General features: G+C 41.1%; 2 long non-coding RNA genes across 14 annotated transcripts in view; one reads left to right on the forward strand and one right to left on the reverse strand.

The window, feature by feature from the left end:
- Nucleotides 1–21,036, reverse strand: part of LOC111272309 (uncharacterized) — a 31,213-nt gene extending 10,177 nt beyond the window's left edge. Inside the window, exons 1-5 of one of the 2 annotated variants that reach the window (XR_002687454.2) lie at nucleotides 20,059–21,036; nucleotides 19,645–19,810; nucleotides 11,992–15,895; nucleotides 11,088–11,545; nucleotides 8,868–9,875 (exon numbers count right to left, since the gene is read on the reverse strand). This is a non-coding gene — a long non-coding RNA (uncharacterized LOC111272309). Of the gene's footprint in view, nucleotides 1–8,867; nucleotides 9,876–11,087; nucleotides 11,546–11,991; nucleotides 15,896–19,644; nucleotides 19,811–20,058 lie in introns of those variants that run through there. The other variant, XR_015315697.1, reaches the window with a different exon arrangement.
- Nucleotides 1–27,342, forward strand: part of LOC111272308 (uncharacterized) — a 29,104-nt gene extending 1,762 nt beyond the window's left edge. Inside the window, exons 1-5 of one of the 12 annotated variants that reach the window (XR_002687450.2) lie at nucleotides 9,825–9,907; nucleotides 10,875–10,910; nucleotides 11,492–11,658; nucleotides 12,101–19,548; nucleotides 26,408–27,342. This is a non-coding gene — a long non-coding RNA (uncharacterized LOC111272308). The other 11 variants (XR_015315693.1, XR_015315691.1, XR_015315692.1 and 8 more) reach the window with 11 other exon arrangements.
- The last annotated feature ends 459 nt before the right edge of the window (nucleotides 27,343–27,801 follow it).

Raw genomic sequence — 27,801 nt, forward strand, 5'->3', positions numbered from 1 at the left:
TAGTTTTTTTAACAAATAGATAATATACGGATAGAATACGGATTTGCGTACAGTGTATTATTTTAAGCCTAAAGTAAAATTTCTAAAGTAAAATCTAAATATCTTGAAAGTTACTCTAAACAGTAAAGTCCCGCTTGTCTACCTTAAGAACACTGTGTAACTGTGTAAACAGACGGCATCTTTCTCGCTTTTCAAATTGAATCAAAAAACGTTTATTAAACATACGTTGAATAAACGTTTTTTGATTCAACGATTCTTATTGTTGTGCTATCAAACAGTAATACAGCTCTTAGCAATATTAGAAACCGCAATAATCTAAACGTATCATACTTCTAACCCAGTTACTTTTACAAGTATCAGCAAGGAACCTGTGTATTGAGCACAGTGATGCAATATGATAAAATTTTAGCCACTTTATTGAGAACTAAGCTTCCTAAAATGCTAACTTGATAAAAATGCTACTAGACATTGGCCGGCAACTGCACAACCCGTGAGCGTACGTACTAATATCTGATTCGCTCCCTTCAAGATTTCAGAAAACGAGTAGAAGCGAATGATCGCTCAGCATCACCCAGACCATTATCACCCTACCGGCATTCTTTATGACCGAATTCTGGGTCGGGTGCTCACACTGGGGGGTGCTTGTTTTTTGTTGTGTTACCATTATGATAGCCCTAGTGATGAATTGGTGGTTACTGTAGGTAGATATATAGTAAATCATTGACTACAAAATGATCGTTGAACGTTGCTGGCGGTAGGCACCCAATCGGTAAAAGTGTAGAGGAAGCGATACGTTGTATATTCTTCAATCTTTGCCGTATGGGTTGTCAGTCAGTCGATGGAAACTATTTACTGGCGCGACGTTGTACATCTGGCTGTGTGAAGATGCGCTAAGGCTAGCTTTCTCAAATAAAACGTTTTATTGCCTCAAGTTAAAAGAAACGGAGACACTATTGAAAACAGACAACGCTTCGATGTTGTGTTACCTCTTGAAAGTTGAAGACAATATTTTCTTCCGTCTCGAAGCGTTCCTGTATGAATAAATGATTGTTATTCTAGGACACACGCCAATGTAATGCTTGCTACTTATCTATCAGAAGCTATTGTAGAGTGCACCTGATATAGCATACGTCGTAACGTTTTTGAGTAAATACAAATACGTACAAGTACCAAACGAATAATTCTTCTCTTCTGCGCGATGTCCACGCGGATACTAAAATACGAAACCGCTGGACTCGAATGGTGCAGGTACTCGTTTGAGTATGTCAAAGCACTTCAGATCTCTGATCCACCCTTCGAAGATGCGCACATATTTAGGCTGTCTGAATTTTCATCAGATGTTTTATTTTTATCTGAATTAAAAGATCACATTTGACGGTGCTTGAACACCAGTCATGAATGCATCGATATCGCAGACGCTATGTTTTTGGCTTCGGCATGAGCTCCTTAACAAGATGGTTCGTAGTCTCTGTAACGACGCGGCCGTTCGAGGTGAAATCCCCTTTTTCACGTACGCTAAGCCTTCACGGTGGAAACTTATATTTAGCTCACACAGAACTTCAACTTATGCTAGGTTATTCGAGATACAGGCTGGGCCGTTTCCTACCCGCGGCTTTGAAGGCGGCGCCCTAGTGTTTCATGCCGCAGGCAGCAGGTCCGGCAGCAGCAGTTGAAGATTTAACAGCGAACGGAGACAGTAAATTCGGCTTCTTATTGGAATCTGGGCGGCCGCAAAGGTCGACGAATAGATACCCGAGTTGTATCGATGATGCGCATGTTTAGTTGGCCGTCACTAACGTACATTGTGGGCTTCCCTACAGCGACGGGCGGGTCAAATATAGTCAGGCATGCGACCAAGACTAGCCGAGATTCAACACGGAAGTGACCGCAGAGCGATAGTCTGTTTCTAACTAACGAAAACAGGTCAACGTGAACCGACCTAAGAAACCACTAGAAAGTCGTCACATAGTTAAAAACAGCGCGTTACGCCGTGTAATTTCCTATGAGCGCAATCGATTTTCACTGGTTGCAATTTTAATAAATAAAAGTTCGACTTTCCATAATTTATTAAATACACAGACAGTTGGAATGAAGGAAAGGAAAGCACGTGAATCGGTTTCAACTATGTGCTTTCACCTTGCTCTAGCTTTTTTTTTTACCTAATAGACTGCATGCGAAAGCTCAGGCTTGCATTCAGTTTTTAGATATAAGCTGCATTTCCACAGATACATGTTTAGCCCGTCTAGAGAATCGGTCGGGTGAGGGGAAGCTTCCCAGCCGAGATTCCTTAATATGCGCTTCATCGCATTGATAACCCATCGGGCAGCAAATCACTATTCACCTATTTACTGTGGAGGACTGTCGTTTTCGCCTGTGGTCCTTTTTCGAACGTTGTACTTACCTTTTACAACTGCTTTTTCTCTAGACGTTAGCAGCTTATAATTGACAAAATTTTTTGTTCTACGATATCTTTTCTATTGTGGTAACAACTCGCACTAATGTAAAACACACTATGGAATTTAGTTTAGTTAGTAATTTATAATATTCGTAAGCCGCGATTGTTACTGGTAACGGAAAGCACAATGTTTATTTCTCGAAACCACGTGACAATCCATCTTATTCTAGACGACGATATGCAGCTAGAATCACGACAATGCACGTGAATGACAACAATTGACTCTGACTCCTTTTATTTCTGTCTTTGGTCGCCTGGTGACAAAACAGTCTGTTATGAAGTGCCGTTTTACTTATCCCGAAAAACGCAATAAAAAAGTAATTTTAGGGTGTATTTCCTATTGAAGGCAGTAAACAGACATCATAAACTTCCATCGAAGTGAAAAATTGAAGGACAATAGCAGCAGTCCTGAAGTGGTTCTAAGTGTATCTTTCGTGCTTCCCGAAGGGAAAATTCGACTTTCAAGTTACTGACTATGCCAGCTTTAATAGCAGTAGACTCACATCTCGTCCCAAGGAAAGACTAAGTAAACAGCGCCATACTTTCCCACTATAGCATGTATTGATTGTAGCTTCTAACTCTATGTTCTGTAGTTAATAGTAATGATAGATCACAAAAGCTAACGTATCCCACATTCTACCGTCCTAAAACAACGTATGAACTAAAATCATTATAATGGAGATATTTACAAAATAGCAACCATATGTGAAACATGAGATCGATTTATTATGGGTGCATCAAGCCCATGAGTACAATGAAAACACAAATGTTAATTATATGTCTCTCCTAAAAACCCGTAATTTCTACATTGTGTCTCTACAGAGATATAGCCTAGTGCTACATTACGTATTAAACTATGTTAAGAGCATCGCTGGGTGCATTATTTGTAACCAGGTAAATATATTATGTAAAACGAGCTTGAAAAATGCTAAAAAATCTTCCCTTCTGTAGTTTAATTTAAGGTGTATAAAAATAAGTATTCCAATATAAAAATGTTGAGCATTGGTACTATTGAATTAAATTTTTTCATTGATAATTTTTTTTGAGATGTCTTTTTTATTATATAGGTTGTGTTGTGTAAAGCCTTGGGTCCGCTAGGGATAAAATGTGTTTAATGTTAATTAGGTCAGCTAATATCCACCCGCTCCTCAAGAAATGACGCGTTTCTAGTTCTATTTTTGGCCACAGGTGGCGCCACGTACGCCACTCGCCGAGTGGCATCAAAAGCTGCACCAAGATTGTTACTTGACTTAACGTTCCAACACGTAAGAAGCTTTCACTTAAAGAATATATAGCTTTTCCAAAAATACCTGCACCTATGTATAGCGCTGCTTAACTTTACCATCATTATCTGGACAGGTCCCCATGCTCTGTATGAATAAACAAATTTTCTTCCACTGCGAGTAGAACTACTAACCTTGGAAATTCATTATATTACTAAGGCCTTGTAGAATAATCTTATACCAATTTTTTTCTATGACTGAGCAATAAAATGTCTGTTAATTTGATTTAACTAATGTGTGTGTCACGCAACTTTGCAGGGTAATAACTAGCCACTGAGTTGTGCAATCAAGTCCTCTCCCGAACTGCGAGGTGCCTCTGCTGCAAAATCGCTATCTTCGTTTTTAGGACAGCTGTTATCGCTAAATTTTTATTATAAAATGTTCCTGTATTTACTTCACTTTTTATCAGTATGCTCTGATTTGAATGAAACATATAGTAGAATTCAAATCAACGAATTTTCAATCAGTCAGCCTTCCATATACCAGAATTATCACCGTGATGATTATCAGACCTGATTACTTGAGTCAAATATGTCCACATACTAGAAGTGGAGCATTCGAAGTACCCTAAGCATTTTGGCATATCTTAACCAATTAAAAAGTTCGAGGCATCCTCTCTCCATTTATACGTGTTCCTATATAGAAAGAAAAAAGGCAACAAAACTACACACATCATTCCTAATTTCCGAAATATCTATAAGGGCGTTTAGTCATCCTAAACCTCTTGATTCCTATAGTAGTATCTATCTGTGTTTCGTTTTTCGGGTAATGTGTGTAACAGCAATGTTCTAACGGACGCAGATGTTTTGAGCCCTTACGAACGAAAACTTCCTTTTTGTTTGTTGCCCCCAATGCACCCCTACTGTAGAGATCACAAAGAATCGAAAATCGGCCAGAACATATTGCACTAGACGGTTATGACAACAAAAGGATGAATCGGGCCGCCAATGTCTTCCGCGTCATCTCTTGTTGTTATTTTGTGCTCGTTATAGCAAATACAACATGATGCACAACATCAGAGGATTGTAGTAATGTCGACAATATGCTACGACAATGTGTTCGCTGTGGCAGTGACTCCGGGCAATATTGCGAGAGATCTGGAGAACTCTGGGTGATCCTCGAAACTTCGAGGGAGGGAAGATTCACTTTTTTCAATCTGAACGTTTAGCGGACTTTTCTTGCTGTGAGGTCGCTACCGGCACCACGGCCGCTATAACTCAAAAACCCTTCAACAACACAGCACATTAGCTGGCCTCCGCCGGCGGCGTTACTAGTATTCTGCGCATCGGTATAAAGAAAGAAAGCGAAATGAAAAAAATGTCCTGCGGCCGCTACTATGAAGAAAACCTACCCTTAACCCTTGATCTTTGTATGAGCGTAAAAAGCTTTGCGATGATGGGCGAAGTTTATACGGGTAGCCAATGCAAATATCAATTTGACAGCCGATGGTGGCGTTGTGTTGCCGAAATGGACGAATCAAATTCATAAAGAAACAATTTTCGGTCTGTTAAATTTCTATGAAGGTACACTTATTGTCAACAAGCAGTATGCTAACATTATTTCTAACTAGCATTCATTTTCAAGTACCATATTTGCTTTGACTGAGAAACTGATCGAGAAAAAGGTTACTCCGAAGAAGGCCTATGAAAATTATTTTTCATTAGAAAAGCAGTACCAAACAGTATTCAGATCTAACCAGATGAGCATACTGGTACTACGCTCACGATACGTAGTTTCCGCATGACTTCCGCAATGTTCAATAGATATATTCGATCGCTATCTATACAGCCTGAATACATTTGCGAATCTGCACCAGAATGTTCACCGATTATTCAAAGAAGTTTCGTTTATCACACGTCATTGACACCTTAATCCTGATTGGTGGGAGTTAGAAAGCCATAATGATCTTTTTGCCTCTACTTCACTAAATCTTTGCTTCATTTTAACGAAGACATAGCTCAGTTCTGAGTTAGTATCGCAACGTTTGCTGCTGCCCCACCGGACGTTGACTCGGGGTTCAAAAACCTTCCGCAATTCGTCAACAACACAAGGAGACAAACCGGCTTTTTTTTCTTTATCCTCGACTGCAAACAGCGTCAACAAGGCCAATTGGTAAAGCCGTATTGGTTTATTTGGTGACAACCGAGTACAGCCGACAACGGCGGATACAAAGGACGGACCTCATTAACACGTTACTGCCGCGAGCTCTTAACGACTGCTATCAAGAAAAAGCTTTATTTATTGATGACTAGAATAAGAAGTCATTAATTAACTTCTTGCCTTTTCTAACTCAAGTTTATTTGTAAAGCTTTTTGTGTTCAATCTGGAGGCCACGAGCCTTTGGCATCGAACTGTCAGTACCCATTGTAAAATTAAAAAGCATGCCTCGAACTAACTAGATGTTTGCATCTGCCACATTGTGTCCAAGAAGGACTATTGATTCTTCGGACATAAGCTTTAACTTTTTAAAGATTACCGTTTTTCAATGAGCCTTAAGCACGTTGTAGGAATACGTCTTATTAGACGACTCTAGCGAGCGGTCTTTGTAGGCGGATTATCAATTAGGTACACGAAATAATCAAATACCAAATGCGGATTGAGACCTTATTTATGTGTCTTTGACCCTGACGAAAGGCAAATTAGAAACGTCGAAAAAACCGTAGGGCTGTCTTTATCGATCGTTATTACAAAAAGCTTTGAGAGCAAACAGCAGAAAAAGTTACCGTTAGTAAGTGAAAATTAAAAAAGAAAGACAATCACCAAAAACGGCCATAACCTGTTTACTTAACTAACATATTGGTAAGTTTTGAAGTTTGAAAAAGATTTGACCTGAAGGATACATGTTCGCTTGTTCCACATTCTAGTTCAATTAATTTGGACAAAATGACATTTTTCCGTAACGATATTCCAGTCACTATTACTAAAAGGAGTTAAATGTTCAGCATCTAAACTTGATTTGTCTGGATAATGGTGACTATATCTAAATTCGCTCCACGTATTTGTTTAGTGCAAATACATCGGTGGTGAGTGAAATCGAAGACAATGTAGTAAGGGCAATGGCCTCGTGGTAGGGCCCCTTAATACAGACTGACCATTACAGATAGAAAAATTGAGAAAGATGCCGCATTTGACCAGGCCATCTAGATTACTACTTCTTTTAGAAGTGCTATTTTCGTGTCGTGGATCGTACAACATTGGGATGGTAAGTAACGTTTTTACGTTGAAATTTGCTGTTTAGGAACATCACGTTTTCCTATAGTTGGCTTGTTACGAAATTTTATTTAACTGATTTCCTAAATGTATGATGTACTTTCGTTAGCCGAAGTTACTCTAATACCGAATTTTGGCTAAGCAGGTGATTTACGGTGGAGTATTGCATAGTTAATGCTTGCAGAACAGATTTCTCTTGCGGAATAGCATTCTTCGCAAGGATCTTCATTCACGCGTGAGTTTTGACCCATTATACATATGTGATGCAGCATTATGTATTTCGATCGACGCTCTGTGTGGTGACAATAGTATAGATTTCTATCTGCCATACCTGTTTAAGCTTTCCCTGAGGTGTTAACTAACATCACTTGTGTGAAAGAAATGTCAGTCACCACAACGGCGCTTCGCCATCATAGCGTGAATGGAATGTTCGCTGTGTAGTGCTTGAGTTTCGGTATATTTGTCTTTAAATTTTCTGTTGCACTTCTTCTTAGCCAATCAACGAAGACTGAAGTAGCTGTTGATCAATCATATCACACAATAGATACATTGCATTATGGATTTTTAGACAAATGAGATGTTTTCCCTACACTTATTGTCACGATTTAGCTAATACCTGAAGTAGCCTAATATTGCTTCCATATACTTTGTCCACACTATCCATATATCCACACTCCGCTTCCGTCAAAATCTCTCGAGGCATCACATAACAGTCCGTCTACCCTATGTAGTTCAAGGAACTGGTTATAAATTGGGTTCAGTTTTTCTTAGTAAATGCTCAGATATTTGTTACTTTTTTTTGCACTGGCACTTCCGCTTTATTCTCTATCCTATGCTAGTTTTCCTACGAACGATCCTTTATTAACTAACCATCGCCTTGCCTGTCTGCGTTCGTTGTCGCTATTTTCTACACCCGCCGCTTCTGCGCTTACAGTTATTATTGAACGAATAACAGATACTAATGTGACGAATGCTGCTTCCGTTGCCACCAGCCATATCGTGAACCGCATCGTTCACTACTGACCTGCCAGCGATCATCAGGCTTTCTGAACTGTTCTCAGCTTTTATTTAAAAGCTGATGCATGTAACATATAAATACATAATATTTCCTTCTGAGATGAGCCACCGATTAATCATTCGGACACTCCATAGCTAACGTAGTTAAAATAGTACTCGACTCATGAAGGTAGGGCCTTCATACGCTACTGCATGCAGCGCAGTCTTCTGAATCCTTTCACTTCACTCAGCATGAAATAGAGTTTGTTGCTAAAAAGCAATCAATCAAAGACGATTGTGCTTAACAATTCATCAACTGTCGAAAGAAAAACGTTTCCATAGACGATGTTATTTTCATATCCTTGTCACTTTCGGATACTCTAGATGCATTCTTTTGCTTTCGTTGACAAAAGCTAATAATAGTAAAGCCTATAGTGCTTTTTTCAATGATACATCATTTTCTTACTAATAGAGAGCACTGAAGTAAAGGAGCTTTTACGATTCTTTACAGGTACAATCATATTAAAAATGGAAACTGAGAGGTTGAAAAACTCAATGGAACCTAAAGAAGCTCTCCGAGCAAACCAAGACAACTTCGTTCGACCTATCCTTCAACATAGGCTCCTTCCAAGCATGTTTTATGAAACCGTAATAGAAACACTGAAGTGAAAAATGAGTTCCTCACGATCTGAATATAGAACAAATGAAACAAAAATTCGCCATCGGCGAGACAGGGGTCAGTCTATGCTGTCCACTGTGGTGCTAAAAAGGCATTTGTTAATACGAAGTGTTGCTTGAAAAAGAAACAGCCGTTGGCGTTACTCATCTCGAATTCCCGAACGCACGGTGTGGCTGCTCAACGACAATGCGCGATCTCATCGCTACGCACCTACCACAGTTCAGGCCAAGGAAAACAAAAACGCTTCAATACTCCTCAGAAATATAAACGTACACTTTAATACGTTAAAAAAGAGGTAAATGGCGTCATCCGTTACTGTCAAGCCATCGATAACGAAATTAGGTGTGGTAATGCAAATGGCAACTACCAGAGCGCTGGCTTACCAGTTGAACAATCAAGTGGACTGCATTTAATATATAGCAAATTATCTTACGAAATGCCTTATATGGTTTACGAGTCATTCATGTTCTTCGACCCGCTAGATTGCTGCGAATAACCTAATATTATTATTTGAAAAATATACGCGCATAAATATACGATCGAGCAGTGCCGCCGTTCTGCTGTAAATGCTTTCATTCTGCTTCTGGTTCTCTGTGAAAAATTTACACCATGTAAAATCTAACCCACACTAAAATAGGACGGAGATACAACAACCAAGCTTCGGCCATTATAAGTACAGATGTATAAATAACAAAATAGAATAGATAGAATACATAGTATATATCAGACTGGCTACGCGCCAGTGTCTATTCCTTACGAGGCCGTCAGCTCTTCGCATCTTTTCGAGCCACACGACTCGGCCTACGAACTTCCCGTGTACGGTAGTCCATTTCCACTGTTAATACTAGTACGATGTAGTACATATGGGCATTTTATAGCCGCTAGTTGTCGCATATCGTCAGCGGCCGCTGGCGCCCGGCCAATCGGCCACGTGTATCAAAGTTTGTCTGTGTCCACCATGATTACATTGGGCTTGTCACAATTGCTCTAAAGTTCACATAAACCTTGTTGGGTGTATTTATGCGTACACTTGGTTTGGTTGGCGCCCTCGATTTCGATTCGAATTTTTCGCTTGAAGCGCATAAACAGCCAAAATCTACAGTAACGAATATGACCGCTGGTGCCCTCGGGTGGGAGGTGTTACATGTGTATACGACGACGACGACGTGTCACACTAGACGCAAGATCGACGCGCGCGTCACATGAACTGAATAACGATCATGTTGCCAGCCAAACGAAGCAGTAGCATCGGCTGCAATTTACCATCGCACAAGAGGACTTGTGGTAAGTTTCTTATATATATGTAATTCTCATGCTATGTTAGACACTCGCAGACTTACTTGTTTAGGTGAAGTTATTACTTTGTGATACGTCTACTGATCCGTTCTCCAGCCGGAAACCTTCATCTATTAATTGTCTTTGTGTTTGTTTTTGCTTTCTAAACGTGTTCACTTTCGCTGGTAGCCGGATGATCAGGGCACCAAATTACACGTATCTTTCTGACTGCTTTCATACATGTTAGCTGCTTATGCTTGATGTGATTCGCCGATATGATGCCTCTTGCCCACTATCGGTATTACGACAACAAAACATATTTTTTACCATTAACGACAACGTACTGATGCTAGAGAGTGCTAGCTTGTGACTAAAACGTAAACATATATAGATATAACATCATAGTAATATTCTTCAGTCCTTGTACAAACAGAATTATCAACGCGTCACCAATAACGGAGGCCTCTTCGGTGATCAGTCTACATTTTGCGAAAAGTTTGCTCTGACAAAGATTAGAAAGACTGTTAAAACGAAAATTTTTTTCTTGAAGTGGAAGCCTATGAGCTCGTAACGCTACAATTAGCTGCGCGGAACTATCCGCAAATACATTTCATTTGTGACATTGTGCTGAATTACTTATTGCTTACAGGTCGGTAGATCCAAAGAATGAAGTGTACGTCTGATTTTGTGAATGTCAGTCCACCAACGCAGCATTGATAGAGGAAGTCTAAGAGATAGCATAAATACAGAAGATGTGCTTTTGTAATAAACGTGTTTGGCCCACTTAGGAAAATGTATCATAGGATGCAAAACATCAAAATAACCTTTTTAACACCAGCAGTTATTGCGTGTGTGTGTGTAAGTGCTTGCGGCCTTTTAAAGTTGAACAGATTTCGGAATGAACTCAAAACAGGCCTAAGCGGTTGGTAATATTATATTGGCTCTATATTTCATTTGCACCTTTATTGTTTTCCAGGCGGCGGCAGGAGACTACTCGAGTTGACCATATCAAGTAAAAATAAGAAAAAATAATTAATGTTCAGTCCTATTTGTTTTGACTCCATTGTGCAAACTTATAGTGACAACTCCTAACTGACGAATAAATCTATGTTATTACCATCCAAGCTAACTTTATAATAATGATGCCCTGAATAATCATCACTGTCAACAAATATGTAGACCAATGTACCGTTTTTTTGGCGTTTTCCTCCTAGTGGCAGATGGACAAGAGAACAAAAGACGTGTGGCATTCGCTTGCTTTAAGCCAAAACATCTTCTTTAGCTCACGTCGGGTCATCGACCCCTGCTTGGCGACGCCGGTTCTTTCACTTTCGGGCAGAATTCTTCCCTCCTCTTTTATCGGATCCTCTTCGCTCTTCAGCGTCGGACTTCGGACGGAATACGCTTTCCTTCCTTCATTTGCTTTACAATTTAGTCGCCTTGTGTGCTTCTGCTATTGTTTCTTTACCATCGGTTTTAACCATTGGGGCGTGGTATTTGCCACGTGAGTCAACATCAGGTTAATTTTGGCCTTGTCTATTAGACGCCACTCTCACGCATCAGATTAATACTTCCAATGAATTCTTGTTTCAGTCGAGGTAGGGAAAGCAGAAACACAGGCAAAAGAACCATCCAGGAATAACCGATCTAAATAAAGAGAAGAAGAGACAATGGGTGTTCGCTTGATGTATATATACATATATATTGTCGGGACAACGATAGCAAACGATTAATGCTGATGCTCTGCATACATCTATACCGTAAGTACCGTACATTGTCAAAAAATCCGACAGGTTTTATGTAAAGCGTTACTTTGAATTACGAAAAAGCTGCCTAACGTACGTAAAGTGCCCTTTCGAGTATACCTGCAATGTACTTTAAATGCTTAATAACATTTTACTTCCACTAGATAAAGAAATAGTAGAACTGTAAACTCAGCACGTTGAAACTGATCTAATGAACTACAGTTTACCCAGAACGGAAGTGCGCCATTTCAGGCTGCCTCTTCTACGATTCTTCGCTTCTACGATTGTTTTTTTTTTTTGATTAAGACTATCGATGCTGTAATTTCGTATAGAGATGAAAGAGCATACCTATCGAATTGTCTCTTGGCCTCGTACATGACTTTGCCGCTCATTCGTGGTTCCAGTAGTCTTGTATTTTCCATCATTTAATCACCATCCTTTTTTATCATCACTCTAGTTGCTTCCAGCGCCACCGTCGCCGTCACCACAGCGCCACACTATCATCATTATCGCCAACATCGCCGCGATCTTTACAAGACGACGCTGCAAGCTGAAGACATCAGAGGCGCGATGAAGAGCAGAAGCACTTTCACCGTTTTTCATTTCTTCGTTTTTGTTCTCGTTGCTGCTGCTGGCGCGGCCGCTGCCGCCGCCCGTCCGTTTTTCTCTACCATGGCTGCCTCCGTCTCTTTGGCATTTCGTTATCCTCCATCCACCTTGCTTCCTCGTAGTTCGTGCTGAACCTCTTTCAGTCGTCGTCGTTGTCATTGTCGTTGTCGTTGGTTTGTCGGTTTCTACCAGTTTGTACCAGTAGTAGCTTGATATTGTTGAGGCAACACAGCATCGGTCGTCAGCCATTCGCGAAAACATCATCAAAGCCCCTTCATTTCTTTCTTCCTTTTCTCTTTGTTTCCTTCCTTCTTTTTCTCTGTCTCGGTTCAGTGATCTCTCTCCCTTAACGCGTGAAGGTGCGCGAACGCTGTGGCGTCGGACGTTGTCTTTGCCACAGCTGCCGGTGCATTGTTGCCTTTGCTGGTGCAGCACCGACTGTCGGGCGGCGAAATGGCGGTCGATGAACACACGTACTGGTACTGGTATGTGTAACCCTGGGCCCTGACGACGGTTCGGCTGTTCGCTTGATGCGGGAGCGACGCCAGAAAATCAGATGCGGAAGAAACGACTAACAAAAAGGGCAATGACCCGACCCAGCAGACGACGGCCGACCCCAGAGCTACGGAACAACCGGTGGCAGATGTGCTGGAGCAATGCTGCAATAGAAGTGGTGAGTTGTTGGTAATGATAATGATGACGACGACGACGACGACGACAACGGTAATACAGAAGTAGAGGAGGCTATCATCAGCTGATTACGTTTAAAAACCGCTGCTGCAAGGGCAGCAGCGCTACGGCATCAGTAAGAATATTAACAACATAATGCTGTAGACGAAGACGAAAGAGTTGGAAATATAGGAATTGTGACATAACATAATATCGACGAACTACAATATATCTCAATCAACTATTACACACGGACTTAGAAAACCATTTGTACGGTGGGGTTCTCGAGGTAAAAGTCACTACAAGCCGCCTTTGACTATTATTGTTCAACTAGTTACGCTGGGTTCTTAGCTTGTAATCTCCTAAATACGTTATACTGCAATCCAAAATGCTAGAAGAATGACCGATTCGAGATACGTTCAAGCACAATAATAAAGTACAGGCCATTTTCCGCTAATTTATGATTACCTAACGTCTAGATTTTAGTTGGTTAGTGATGATTAAAGACGAAGCTTAATAACCATGCCTAATGGCTTGATTTCAGTGCATTAAAAGGTTAACCCTGTTTTTTCTGATTCAGAAAGAACCTTGCAAGAGCCAGTTGCCCCGAAAGTACAGTCCTCATGCAAAGCCATTTAGACGTGAAACTTAATATCTAAAACATTGTAGCTGCAATGTCACAACCTGCGGGATTTAGCTTGACACTGGTTTCCTTTGCGAGCCTTCATCACCGTAACTGATCTGCTCTTGCAGCCCTTTTCTACGTAGCAACATCTTCATTTGATGCTTACTTATACTGAGGTCTTCTGGCAATCACGATAGGCAAATACACCCTGTCGAATTGTCTCTGGTATCGGTAAATCAGAGACGCGTACAGCTTCGCTCGGAAAACACCCCGAGCATTAATGGAACATACCTTGTTAAGCAATCCCAAACTATCGATATTGCAGTGTATAGGTCCTATTGCTGAATGGTGAGCTGAACGGGAAACCGCCAGGTAACGGATAGCACAATTTCGGCATATATCAAATTGCAAACTTGTAATCTTTAAAAATTCTCCAAATGGAGTTGAGTACTCTACTCGTATGATAAGTATGCACAGTATGGTGTTACTTGCAAGCCGTTTATGGTGTATCTCGAGATTCAGTGATAGGTCGTAGGAACCTTAATATCCTCTGAAACCGGAAGACGTAAAACAGAATGCCTCGCGCACGGCGCAATCAGCAGCGTACAAGTTTTTTTCTGGTAACAACATTATTCATGTATCTATCAAAATATATGTACTTTCGAAAAGAGATTATCGCCAGGAAAGGTCTGGTCAAAACAATGCAGAAATGTAATAGCCAGCACTATCTACCTAACTAAGGACTCTTTATTCTAGACATTATTGTCCGTTTTGTTCAATGACCCAATTAGCAGCGTGTCGTAACCAATGTACACACCTAGTCAAATGGTTTTCGTCAAAATTGCTTAAGAAGTAAGTATCTATAGGCATTGGAGACCATATAACTCGTACATAATAGAAACTATAATAATAACAATATGAGTTATATAATGTTAGACTGGGCATACGCAGAGCTTTTTTGAGCGACCCATTACACATAGAAAATAAATTAGTTAAATATTTTAAAAAAATCCATCAAATACCGTAAAATTGCGCAATAAAAACTCATTTGACATTAACATGGATAATGCCTAGCGTGATAAATTTAGTTTAGATTTTGTTTTTGAGCATTTTCATGCGTAGTTTACAGCTGTATTTACCGATTTCGTTGATACTACCCCAGTTTAAATTTATCTGTGTGTCGGCTTTTAATCTATTTATTACACTGACTCTATTCGATTTCGGTTATCTTATTACAAGTATTCTGCTGGCATTAACCCGATTGTGCTAGTATCTTGTTCCAATGATTCATTGCAGCTACCCGTTCGTAATGTTCGGGTCACCACGCTGGCTTTTTACTCATCTCAGACTAATATAACGAACATGTTACTTCACAAAACAAACTACTTGGAACACCAATATTTTGAAGACAAACCTAGATCAAGTACACACCATCTCTATAGCATTCCAAAAGCCAAACGAATTTATATGCTTCAGATAGTCCTCATGGCTTTCGAGATAATTAGAGAAGATATTATTGATATTCTCTGCATATCAAGGCCTATATATATAGTGCGCCGTTCAAAATATTCCACTAAAAAGAAAGTTCTAAATGCGTCGTATGGTGGGGCTTAAGTCAAGGTTTGTCATATAATGGATAAATTCACTAGAGAAAATGTCCCCATTTGAGATTCTGTTGCCGAAGGTAATTTGCTACGACTAGGAAACGGTGACGGTTATCAGTTACAGGAAGCTGTCGACGAAGTGGTCTGTCAGTGGCTGGCATCTCCTCTATCCTCTGCCGATTCCGATGCCGCTATGGGTCGAAACAGCGCCAGCGGCAGAAGCAACTGTGTGCGAGTTTTGTGATACGCAGTTGGGCTATGCCAGCATTGAAGGTACTCCATCTTTCGACAGTGGTACGCCGGCATTTTCCCCGACTTCTCGGGCAACGTCGCAAAATCGAAGTTGAAGCCTCAGACTTCCAGCCACTGGTGGCACAACGATGGCAAGAACAACAAGGACCAACCGGCGATGAAGTGACGTCGTCATGAAGTCAATGACCGACGAGTCATTGAACCCTCCCTGGTCTTTTGGTGTCGGAGACTTTGCTTATTGCTCCACTGTTGTTACTACTACGACTACAACTGCCACCATAAGCATTGCTTTTCTCTATACTTCGCCATTGCGCCGGCTTCTGGCCCAACACTATCTGCCTGTCAGTCGGACGGACTTACGAACGAACGGAGGGAGGAAGGGAACTGCCCGATATGCCGTCCTTTCTCCTTTCCTTGGGTGTCCGTCCGCTCGTGAAAGCCATCCCGTCCGCTCCCTGGCTTCCTCTCTTTCAACAGCACTTCATCTGCAATGCTGCAGCAGGAGTTGGTTTAGTTAGCTGTGGGCTGCTGCGGATGATAATGACGGTGATATTGTTTCGGTTGAACAACCACGTTCACTTGCTTACGTTCAACGGTGAAGGCGTCTCTGTCGAGGCGCGGCCACTCTGCGATACCTAGGGCGCTTCAAGCGTTAGTTCGAGCATACTGCGTGCTGTTCCCCAGTGTCAGACACGGGTAGGCAGCGGTAGCAAGCAGCATCAGCAGCGTTGCAGCAGTACAAGATTGACCGCGACCAAAATTACCCACCGTGTGTAGTAGAAACGGCAGCTAGATACCGCCACTATTACTGGTGTGTACTATATATATATATATATATACACCTACACAACTATAGAGAAATAGACGGATATCTAAAACAGCCAAGGGGTCCAAATAAAAAGAGGCCAAGCTCTAAAAGGCGATCTAGCGGTGGATTCCCGACTTCCTGTGGCTACCGAATTGTGGGTGTTCATTTGCAGATTTTAATTCTTGCTTTGTTGCGAATAAAAATAATGTTGCTCTATTATCTAACTGTGTTATCTATTATCTAAACGTTAGTTGTTTTTTATTTGCGATACCCCCTATTAATACTCTAACTAATAACAAAGCCAACAAATTAAGAAGTAACGTTAGCAAACGTTAGAAGCAAATGTTACTGTTAGGAAGAAACGGTTACTGTGATTACCGAGAATCTGACTATATTTTTCAGATCTTTTTTTTGCTTTTACATGCGACATTGTATAATATATCCCGAGGGTAGGCACAGCTGTTTCATGTATCTCACATCAGTCTGTAAGGGACGATTGCAGCTTGTTTTTTTCTTTGAAAGTATATCAAATATCTAAAACAACAAATAATAAAATGTAATTATTTGATTGTAAGGACTAATAGCCTAGTTATATCATTAACATATAGTGTCACACAACTAAGACCTGAATATTTCATTTGCTGACATAAGGAGAAGTAAATAATAAAAAAACAACGTGTATATCATAGCAGTATGCGTCTCTACGTAAAACGTACAGTTTTCTTTTGCTTCTTTCGGATAATGTATAATAGAAGTATCGGTAGCCGTTAGGTAACTGCAAACAAATAAATCTGCAGAACGTGTTTCAACAGATTTCTATTATTAGTGCATTATGCCGTGATCCATCATAGAGTGTATCTCAGTTAACCGTTCTAGACGCCATGGATTGGGGATCAAGGCTGCGTTACCTTGAGCTAGCAGGCTTCAAAAGCAAAGTTCTTACAGCTTAGCTTAGATAACGTAAACCTGACGATGCTACCGTCACCACGGAAGCCAACGTCCTCTGTGGGAGGGCATTTGCTTTAATGATGAACAGACCCATTGACGTGCCGAGCCTTCTACATCGCTGCTACTCAACACTATGCAGATCCCTGTCAGAAGCCACTGCCCCCTGTAAAGGGCGGGTGGCGCAATCTATTTGAGCCTTCTGTAACGAAGCGTTCTGCACGATTATGGCAGTAAACACCTGTGTGCTATCAACACCGGACGCGGAATGATTGCGATAACAACTGAACTAGAATAGAGAGACGTTGCGCCATTACATCACTTAGTTGTTATTATTCTGACAGCATCGATACACACACAGGCACACGCCAGTATTTAAGGGATACGTATTGACATGACTGTAGAAGCTGGAATTCGGAAAAGTCGATAGCTTGGTCCAAAAAAGACAACTAAAATGAATGCGAACACATAAGTATAAAATTGTGCTAACGATACTATACCTCACGCCTAATTGTATAATCTTACGTAGCTGATCCTAGAAGAAAGTTGATGAACAAATTCAACAACGATTTGTTTTTATATAATTAGCTGATGGCACCTCGTCATCCTCCTGGTCAGCTGTCTTAATCCAAATGCTACGGCTGATTTTCTAACTCATCGTTCGGCCTCCTGAACACTCAACTCAATCCTTTTGTTTCAGATTTTAACAATGTGAGAAGTTATAGTAGATGCGTACGTCACGGTCAGCGTTGCATATTCATTGCTTATTTTTAAAGCACAGTGATATGAAGGGATGTCGCGACTACTTGCAAAACTTTACCACAGAAATAAAACATAGTATAAAAAAAAACATGTACATCTGTAACGAAAGCGATGTGCAGCTATAATAGCCAACTATCGTCTTTTGTCGGATCCTAATGCCTTTGACCAATTGAGTATTCAGAGAATATGTAACGGGGGAGAGGGCTGAATTTCTATCTCGCTTATGGCTGTAATGGAGGCATGCCGTAAAACAATGCATCAAAATACGATTAATAGGTTAGAGCTGCTTTCTACAATAATTTGCCTGCTGATGTAGCGTGCAATGGGGCAGAGACAGTGGGAATCATGTAAGGATCACAAGTCAACTTCATAAAAAAGTTAGCTAAATTTCCAAGTGAAAGTTGTTTGGACTCTTGGAGACATCACTGAACCTATTTGCTGGAAACCTGTAAATTATTAAAGTGAGTACCTTTGCTGCGATCGAAAGCTGAGAAGCAGGTGGAGGTAAGATGATGCGATACTAAATTGTTACTAAGCAGAAAACGTATTATTTTGGATTAAGAGTTTATCGCCTTTTGATTGCTTATCCACCTTACCGTATATAAATATTATTTGCAAAAATAAAACGGAGTGAGCTCAACTCGATAGCAAAGCACTATATGTTAGGTACAAAACAGAAATAAACATATTCGTTCCATCAATCAGGTAACGATTATGACTGAAGGGCTCATTATGGCTTTCTCTAATGTTCAAGCTAGTAACCGCGCACTTTACAGGTGCATTAGTCTGTCCACCTCGTTTTAGGTTTACCTCAATTGCAACCTAAATTAAATTATTGGTTTTTTGTCTTTGAAATATCGTTCACGTCATAAGCATTGCATATTTTGATGGCCAATATCGTTGATAGGTTTGAATCGAAAGCATACGCGTTGTCTTCAAACGGTAGGTCTATTCACAAACAGCAAATCTAGCTGAAATTAACTTTACCTACCTATATTTAAGTCTAGCTCTTAACTAAACTCGAACCCATAAAATTATTATCTAGTCAGCATCACTATTATACGTCTTATAAATTAGTCCGAGGTGAATTAACGTGTAAAAAAATATTTTGCACCTTAGTCAGACAATTTTTTTCTGTGTAACATTAACACTACGAATCACGTTCATGTGGTACGAGTATTGGAAGAAGTATCTTGGGACCTTGAATCCGTCTACTACTTGTTTGCTCTGCGGCTTTTCTTCTATTTCTTAGAAATTCCCTATTACCGGCTATAACACAACGGGTCAAAGGATGCGCCGAATCGCTACTGAGGAAAGCGGAAAATGTGTGACAACAGAATCAGTCAACTTAACGCGCGATTCTCAACAGCAAAACAGCGTGATGATGATGTGAAGCACGCAACCCGGCGTCGTCGTGAATGGGGTGACGGTCGGTGACTGCCCGCTCCCTTTACTTCCCCTAAAGTCAGCGAGTGTATGTTCCTGTCCATGCTACATTACTCAAGTGCACATGTATCCGGGATCAGAACCATAAGCAGCAGCAACAAGAAAATCATCGGCGAGAACACAATGATTTACTTATCTGTGTGTTTCTGTATGGTAAACGATGAAGCACCAGTGGAAAATACTGGGTATGTCCACCAACAATCATTGTAGTAGTAATACGAATGATAATTTTATATTTTTGTCGTTGGTAAGCCAGCTGGTTTGCTTCCCGGGATACTCACTCCCTTGGAGACCAACTTGGCTCACGGATTGCGCTTATAATGCAACCTCACCATCTGCGTCTGTTCGTGCAGTGCTCTTAGGGGATTCTCGTAACTATGACTGTCTTCGTGTGCGCCGTTTAGAATGTATCAAAGTGCCATCCCCGTCACTTCTCGTCCTCAAAATCTGAAAGCAAATGAAGCGCGGAGAGCACAGCTGTTCTCTTTGCTGTATGTCGTTTTAAGCATAAAGCCATTAGAGCTGTTTCATTGGAACAGCTATGATTGTATTTCTATAAAGTATGTATACATACGATCCGTGCTGCTTTTTTTGAAAAGTTTAGCGAACTGGAAAAAGGAAACTTAGTCTTACTATAAACAACAACAATTAAATTGTGTTTGGCAAGGGTGTGTCGTCTTGTAAAACTTACTCACCGAAATCATACATTTATCACCGGAACATACTACTAAAGTAACTTTATATTAGCTTTGCAGTAATCGAGACAATGTTTATGCACGTCTCGTGCTGATTACACTTTGCAGATACACTCAGATAAAAATAAGCATGTAACGCTTCTCGTCTCATCATCATCATTATACGCTTCGTTCGTTCGTTCGTGCTTGATCGTGGCCATGATAATAACATATCCTAATTGAATCTTCGAAAAATTATTCTTCATTAGGTAGATAATATAATATAAATATAAGATGCATTAGATAAATACACCATTAAAACTATCAATTGAAGTGATTACGGAAACTCCTATAACCCTGCACATAGACAAAATTGGCCCTACGACGTTCGTTTGTGAGAATGCTGCACGACGCAAAGCCAAGCAGTTCGCACTTATGGCCGGGTACACTATTGTACAATGAACAGCTTCGTCTAGACCTTGGTAAGATGGTACCGGTCTGTGACATGTTCCCGCAATCGGGTAATTCTTGAAAGACGCGATTTGTTCTTTTTTACGCTATTATCACATTAGTGAGATCAGAGTAGCCAGCACTTGTTGCTGCTGTCGTTACAGGCATCGGCGACGCCAGCAGCGGTAGCGTCAATAACACCATTTCACCACCCACTGAGGTCTTCGACTCGCCTCGCCTTTGTGTATCACTTGATCACTACACGTTGCTAAGTCTTCGTAACCCTTTCTCGTGGGTGCTGTAGCCGTTCCATCAAACATCAACTACGATAGAAATAACAACAAAAACAAACGAAAAATGAAGAACTACTGCATTCCATGGAATAGCAATAGAAGTTCTATGCATCGTTGTCACTCTGTAGTTCTATGTACACTTGATATACATGGCTTCGCAATGTATAGTAGACGACGAAGTGATATACACATACTGCCATTGGCCGCGCACTTGGTACGTTATTGCATGCCTGGCATACAACCATCATCATTATCGCTGGTCGATGGACCGTATTCTATTACGACCCTCTGGCCACCGATGGACATACCGGTGCAAACCACTTAGTGCACATTGTTTCTTCTTGGGTAGCACATCTTTCCCTCGCACTCACGTATCCATGCACGCACGTAGCCTGTGAATCACGTTTGTATCGTCTGCCTTTGTTCTGTGTTTCAGTCTTGTGTGTGTGAGCGTATCGTTTTTCGTCTATATAATCCAAATGGTCATTTGTTTGTATTACGCCTCATTCTTTTGGAGGAGTTTCTGGGTCAACCGAGTGGTTGTTGTTGTTGTTAGTAGCATTAGTTTTTCTATGCTGTTTCTGAAGCCGGATGCAAAAATACACATATATATATACAGATGCGGTTGAATGCTTGAGAGCGTTGATACTTAGCTGCTCCGTGCGCAGCCTCTCTGACGTCACGCAAATTCGTTACGTTACGTAAGAATTTTGGAAGAAAAAGCGTAGACACCATCAAATCTGTCCACAGTTTTCAGTTGACCACGGTTGACAAAAAGAATTAATGAGACTCGTCGCCTCCCCTTAAACTCGTTCTCTTAACAGAGGCAGCGGCAACTACGATCACTGCCCTACGAAGTACAGAAGCAATGAAAAGATGAAGACATCGATGCAACGGCTAAAGATGGATGAGAATGAAACGCTCCGAGCCTCGGACTAAACACGGCACACACTCATGCACTATAATAATGCGAAACTGCGATCTCGCTTTTCTTTTGTCACTATACCTGTTTTGCTTATGGCTTTCCACAGCGTTAAATGAGCCAGGTTTTAACGGACAAGCGTTACGATACGACTGTCTCTTTATCGAACACGATATGGCAATGTGAGCTGAGACAAATTTCACACGGCTCAATGTGTTTTTCGCAAAACTCAGATGAAAGCTCGCCATACGCCGCCTTACACAACGTCGTTCGTGAAGTTCGTTTGAGTAACGGATGTTTCCAGCACAAAATATTATTCTCCAAACAAAGAGCCAGTATTAATGCAGTATCTAAGAGCAACCATCCACTGTTTGTAGAAGTATATCGTATTCTATACGGAATATCTACTTAACCTGAATCCTTATAGATATATCACCAAACTCGTCCTGACAGATCTATTCTTACCAATATGATGCACTTGTATCATGCAATATGCCTTTATTGCTTTAAATTCAGATAGCAATTGAGATGACCGATAGAGCTGCAAATGAACACCAGTTTTGACTCTGCGTGAACCTCAATAATAAAATAATGGGATCACTTTAATTAAAAATTTCATGGTTTACAAATGATGGGTAAACTTTAGATGCAGTTTTGTCTCGACTGCACGACGGAAATTTCATCCAAAGGCTCCTATTTGCGTCTGCACCTCTGCAAATGACGTTTCTTGTATATATGAAAGCATAATAAATTGCAAACTAATTACTTGATGTATATACCTACGTACAACCACCTTTCTATGTCCTAATACATTTCGTTACCAGATTATTATCAGATTTACAAAAAAAAAACAAGTTATCCACGAGAGATGGCTGATCTATTTAATCGCCTGGTGTCAAACGCCCAAACGTACTTATTTTCGGCACAACTTATTACGTCAGTTCTTCTATATTAATGTAAGACACATTAGTAGACTCTTACTTAATCTCATTGCTTGCCACATAAAATATACATTTTCAAATTTACCACACAACGTAGGTGGATATAATTTCCATGCTGGAAGGTTCTAGCGTTTTTAGATCTAAAATTCTTAGAAAAAGATTTCTTTTAATAGTTTTGGTCGGAGTATATTGCGCCTTTTAAAAATTTCTTCCCTGAACGTTACGAACACCAACATTAGTTTAGCAGATCGCGCCGTCGGCAGCGCGAGCAACATCAGCAGCAATGGGAATGTGCCAATGCATGTTTTCGGCTTTGCCGTTCACCTTCGTTCTCCTTTTTGCCTTCAGTGTACGACTTCAGAAACAACCACGCATCGACACACACACACACACATGCAGACACACGCATAGAAAGAGAGACAGCCGACGGACGTCAACGATGCGCGGTGTCGATGACCGGACTGGGGCCTTTAAATCCAGATTTCCCTTATTACTGCTGAACCCCTTGATTCTCTTGGCCGCTCATTCACTTGTTCTATCACCATCTCCTCCTTCTACTAAAACTTCCCTGCCCGTTTTTATCTTTGCATTTGACTCAGCGACTTCAAGCAGACTCAATTCAGCCGCAACCTTGTCCAGTGCATCTTTTTTGCTGGCTTTCTATGTTCTTTTTGCTAATACTACATTTCTACCAACAGCAGCTAGACTAGTAGACGAGGAGAAATCAACACAGTTGCTACTGTCTCGGTCGCCGCTGTGCTTGTAGGTAGGAAGAGGCTGTCGTTCTCTCGCGCTGCGTTAGCAACACGTTAGTTGCATTACAACTACTGCCGCTTACGACGGCTGTGCTAGTGGTGATGGTGCAGCGGCGGCCCCAAGCAGCGAACTGTCGCAGTGGTGCCGTTGCCATCGGGACTCGCGATTTGGGCGGGTGGCCGGTCGTTGTTGCTGTCGTATGCTTGCTCCAGCCGCTGGCGCCGCCTCTGCAAGCATCTGTCGCTCCGTCTATCTGGGAGCTATCTATTTATCTAGCTGTTTGTCTGCTGGCAGCGGGTTCATGTAGTGGCGAGCGGATAGTCACCAAGCGGCGTGACGCTTGTCGCTGTGGTGGACGCAACAGCAGTCACCCGTTGGAATGCCTTCAGCAGCAACAGCAGAATCACAAGCGGCGGCGGTGGCGGCCGCGGCGCAGTGAAGTGAGAGCGCAGTGCGCTTCACTTTGCTTTGTTACCGCTACTAACATACCTCGCCCGTCGCTTTGCTCCCTATTTTCCCTTCATCCCTTTCTCAGCACTTCTCGACGAACACGAAGACGCTGCTCGTGTTGGTGCGCCTTTTCCACCTTTGCCACGGTCAGTACCGCCGCTAAGCAGAGGTTGTTCACCCCCTAAGCGGCGGCGTGCTACGATCGTTACGTCTTCTGTAGTGATTGTTGCTGTGACTGATGCAACGATGACTAGGAGGACGTGCGTCGCCGTGGCGATAAAGGACGTGGATTCAGGACCCGCGAAGTAAGCGCCATCCGCAGCAGTTCTAGAACTGCTGTAAAAATGTCTGGGCTATGTAATAATAGTAAAAATAACAAAATACAGATAGTGATAAGGCACGAAGACAAACCTCGTTCAAATCGATGTTGTGATGTACCAAAGGCACATGTACGTACACACATGGCGATTTTGATTTTTTGTAGCTATGCCAACATTATATATAGGTTAACCTGGCGTTTCCTGTTTATATGCAGCTGTAGTTGATTGGAACTAACAGTCATAAATATAACTCAGTGCGAACGTTAACTGCGATACGCTATAGACATATTGGATCCGTAGCCAATGACACATCTGCACACCGACGACGAAGACCACATAATACAGCCAAATTTAAAAAGTGATAGCATCTAGAGAATCGACACGTAAACGAGAAAAAGCAAGGGCTTCAACTCGAAAATTAATTTTGACAAGTAATCGTTTCCATCTTACGAAATCTCTAAGAGGCATTTCAGCGAGAATATATAAACATTGCCCAATGCTTTAGATACATACGTAAATACAGATAATACAGACATATAGGTTACGTTTGAGAAATTGAACGCAGGAATAAAAGCTATCTGCTTGAACGCATTGTATATTCTCCTGAAAATGATATCGTTGATTTTATGTATAGAATTTTTTTTCACTATTACAACCATACTAAGCAGCTCTCTTCCAATTCGAATCAGTATGTAGCAAATGATCTTTCAACGATTAATTAAGTTTGCTTAAAGTATGAAAAATATGCATTCATTAGCTTCCCTGTGGTTTAACCTACGATATATTTCCATGAGTTTTTTGCGCCTACATCATTCTTGTATCGCTTTGTATTTCCGTCATCATCGCTGTTGTCTTTCCTTTACGACAAGCAAATGTGCTCCTGGTGCTTCCGCTGAAATTCTTCATTTTTTTTCTACCGGACGGTTAGAGAAAGAAAGACCTGGTAGTATGAGGAACACCAGCAGATAAAGGCAAGATGATACTATGGCTGAAACGGCACCAAGCACCTTTAGCTCGGACTCGCCAAACGAAAGTTGTCGGCTTTCATTTATGGTCTTCTGGCGCTGGCTCGCCAAACTATTGCGCATCGACTAAAGACCGAATGGTATCAATTCGTTCATGAATGCGGCGAACTGCTGAGGCAGTGCCATCTTTCCTCGAGTGCAGCGGCCCCTTCTCCTCGTTGAACACCAGAACCGAAGGAAAGCGCCAAACGAAAGCACCGACCGAGAATATCGTAGCGACAATGAAACGAAATAATCCAGACGCTCGAGAAAGCGAAGCAGTCTACGGACTTTTTGTCGGCGTCATCGTCAATAGTTGCCTGGTGCTTAGCTGCCAAAGCGAAAACAACAATGAACAGCATCCCATTGTAGTAATGAATCCGGAAAAATCTTACTCAAGAATGTCATAAACGAAGCTGTTGTGAAAACTGAAAGAAACTGGCAATTTTGAAGCTTCTCTTAAGGTACTCATACTCAGGTAGTACGGCTGCTTGTAATGCAACACTTATCGGTCTATTTGCGTAGTGTCCCTACTCGTGCCTGTTCGAGCCTTTATCGATGACGTCAGTTTGATTAACGTAACAATACCCGCCTCGATAGTAGCTAACTCAATAACACTTACAATTGTAAAGCACTGCTGGGGGACGACCTTTTGCGTGCAGGATCTGAGCGGCGCAGACTTCGTCTCCGTCAGAAGTCATCTCCGTCACTTCTGTGCTGCGTGTCCAAGTCGTCGTGGAAAGCTTGCCACTGCGACGAGTAGTACCGCGCTGCCTCTAGTTCAGACCAGAGGCCCGAGGGCGTTGACTCCACCCGACAACACATTCATTGACAGAAAAGTATCGATGCACACATCAAAACAGACGGGTATCGAAGCTAATGGCGGAGCGCTGCTAGAAGTAGAAGTGGTAAATGTTTTGACTACACCGTTCAGGTCGAAGTGTGCAGCAGTATAGTAAAACCGGGTAGTATCGTACCTCTTAATTTCAAATTGTGTTAAATAAATTCTACTTCAGGACACGTCTATTATAACAACGAATTACTTCTTTCTTTTAATAACGGCGACTATTATCGCATAACAATTATGATATTGAGAACTGATGATGTTTGTGGTGATGGCGAAGTACAAGATAAAAATGACGAAAATGGATCACAAAAATGTAAAGTTTATCTATAAAGTTTATTTAACTGTCAGAAAACGTTTCGTTAACACGGGGACAGATGTTTATTGCAGGAAACAACAAAAGAAGGCTGTTCCGAAAAAGATAAGAAAAAAGCTGCCGGCTAAAATAAGTGTCCCACTAACTAGATGATGGACACCAAAAATCAGACGAAGACATTGGATGAACGGGGGAAACTGTCGGAACGTCGAACAAACCGAAGATGACAAAAGCCAAAAACGACAATGAAGTGAAAAAAGAAGGGGTCGCTCACCTCAGCTTCGGCAACTAACTGATGCAAAAAATGCGCATCCGTTGACTTAACCACAGACACGACAATGACCCAGAGCACTGCCACTGGGTCAACAAAGATTATGACATATGGTAACGCGTATATTACGTTTAGCAAGCTAATTATTTTATTTCCTCTACATGGCCAAACACGATACAGCAGTATAGGCTGTGTATTAACTGTCCAAAGGCTTCAGAAGCGAAATCTAAGAGACATCGTTAAGAAAACAAAAAATATACTGCCATATTAGGTATATGACATTGGAAACTTAAATGCGATTTTCTTAGATAAAGTTATGCGCTCAGTTGACGTTTGTACCTCTGAAAAAAAACTAGGCGTAACGCCAGAGACTTGTACCAAGAAAAAGTTCAAGATGCAGTTAGGCATATGTAAATTAATCTGCTCTAGTATCTGCAAATTTGTAAATAACGTAATTATGTTATTAGTATTATTTAGATTACTTCAACCCTTCTAGTTACCGTAACGAAACAAAACACTCATAATATTGAAACTTATATTCACTCAACTTCTATAAAAATGTAAAATAGACATAGAATCAGCTTCTTCAAAACATTCGCAGCACGAGACATACTGAGGAAAATATTAACGACTCCTTTGACAGCACATATGCCAGTGAGCACCAGGTCATCAAACGTCATCGTTTTGTGCATTGTAAATATTTATTTAAACATTTCTATACCCGTAAATAAAGTTAAAGCGCACTCATATATAAACATTCATGTTAGTTCATAAAAAAAATCGATCAATATGGCATGATTTTAAAGTGATTCTTTAATATTTCTTTATTAGTGTTGATCGCTTTGGCAACGCTGCATCTCGTAGTTTATTGTTCATTTCTTTTATTTTTAACAATATAATTGCTTTATTTAGGCACTAAAGACAAGTTGCTCTGTGCCAAAGGAGCCAAAGTCTTCAGCGTCCGCAGACATAAGCCTAAAGCTATGAGGTTAGCAGCCAGATTTTACAGTAAAACTGTTTTGTCCTCGTTAAATATGGTTAAATATTTCCTGTATGAATAGCCACAGACCAACACACAGTGTTATAGCCAGATTGTTGCCGGATCTTCGGAAAGCACCGACAAAACTGATTTGTGCCGCTACACTGACGTTGTGGTTGCATAAGTCAATGCCTGCGTGTCATGTAAGATTGAGGACT

This window comes from Varroa jacobsoni, unplaced genomic scaffold (genome assembly GCF_002532875.2).
Source record: "Varroa jacobsoni isolate VJ856 unplaced genomic scaffold, vjacob_1.0 contig01959, whole genome shotgun sequence".
NCBI classification, from domain to species: Eukaryota; Metazoa; Arthropoda; class Arachnida; order Mesostigmata; family Varroidae; genus Varroa; species Varroa jacobsoni.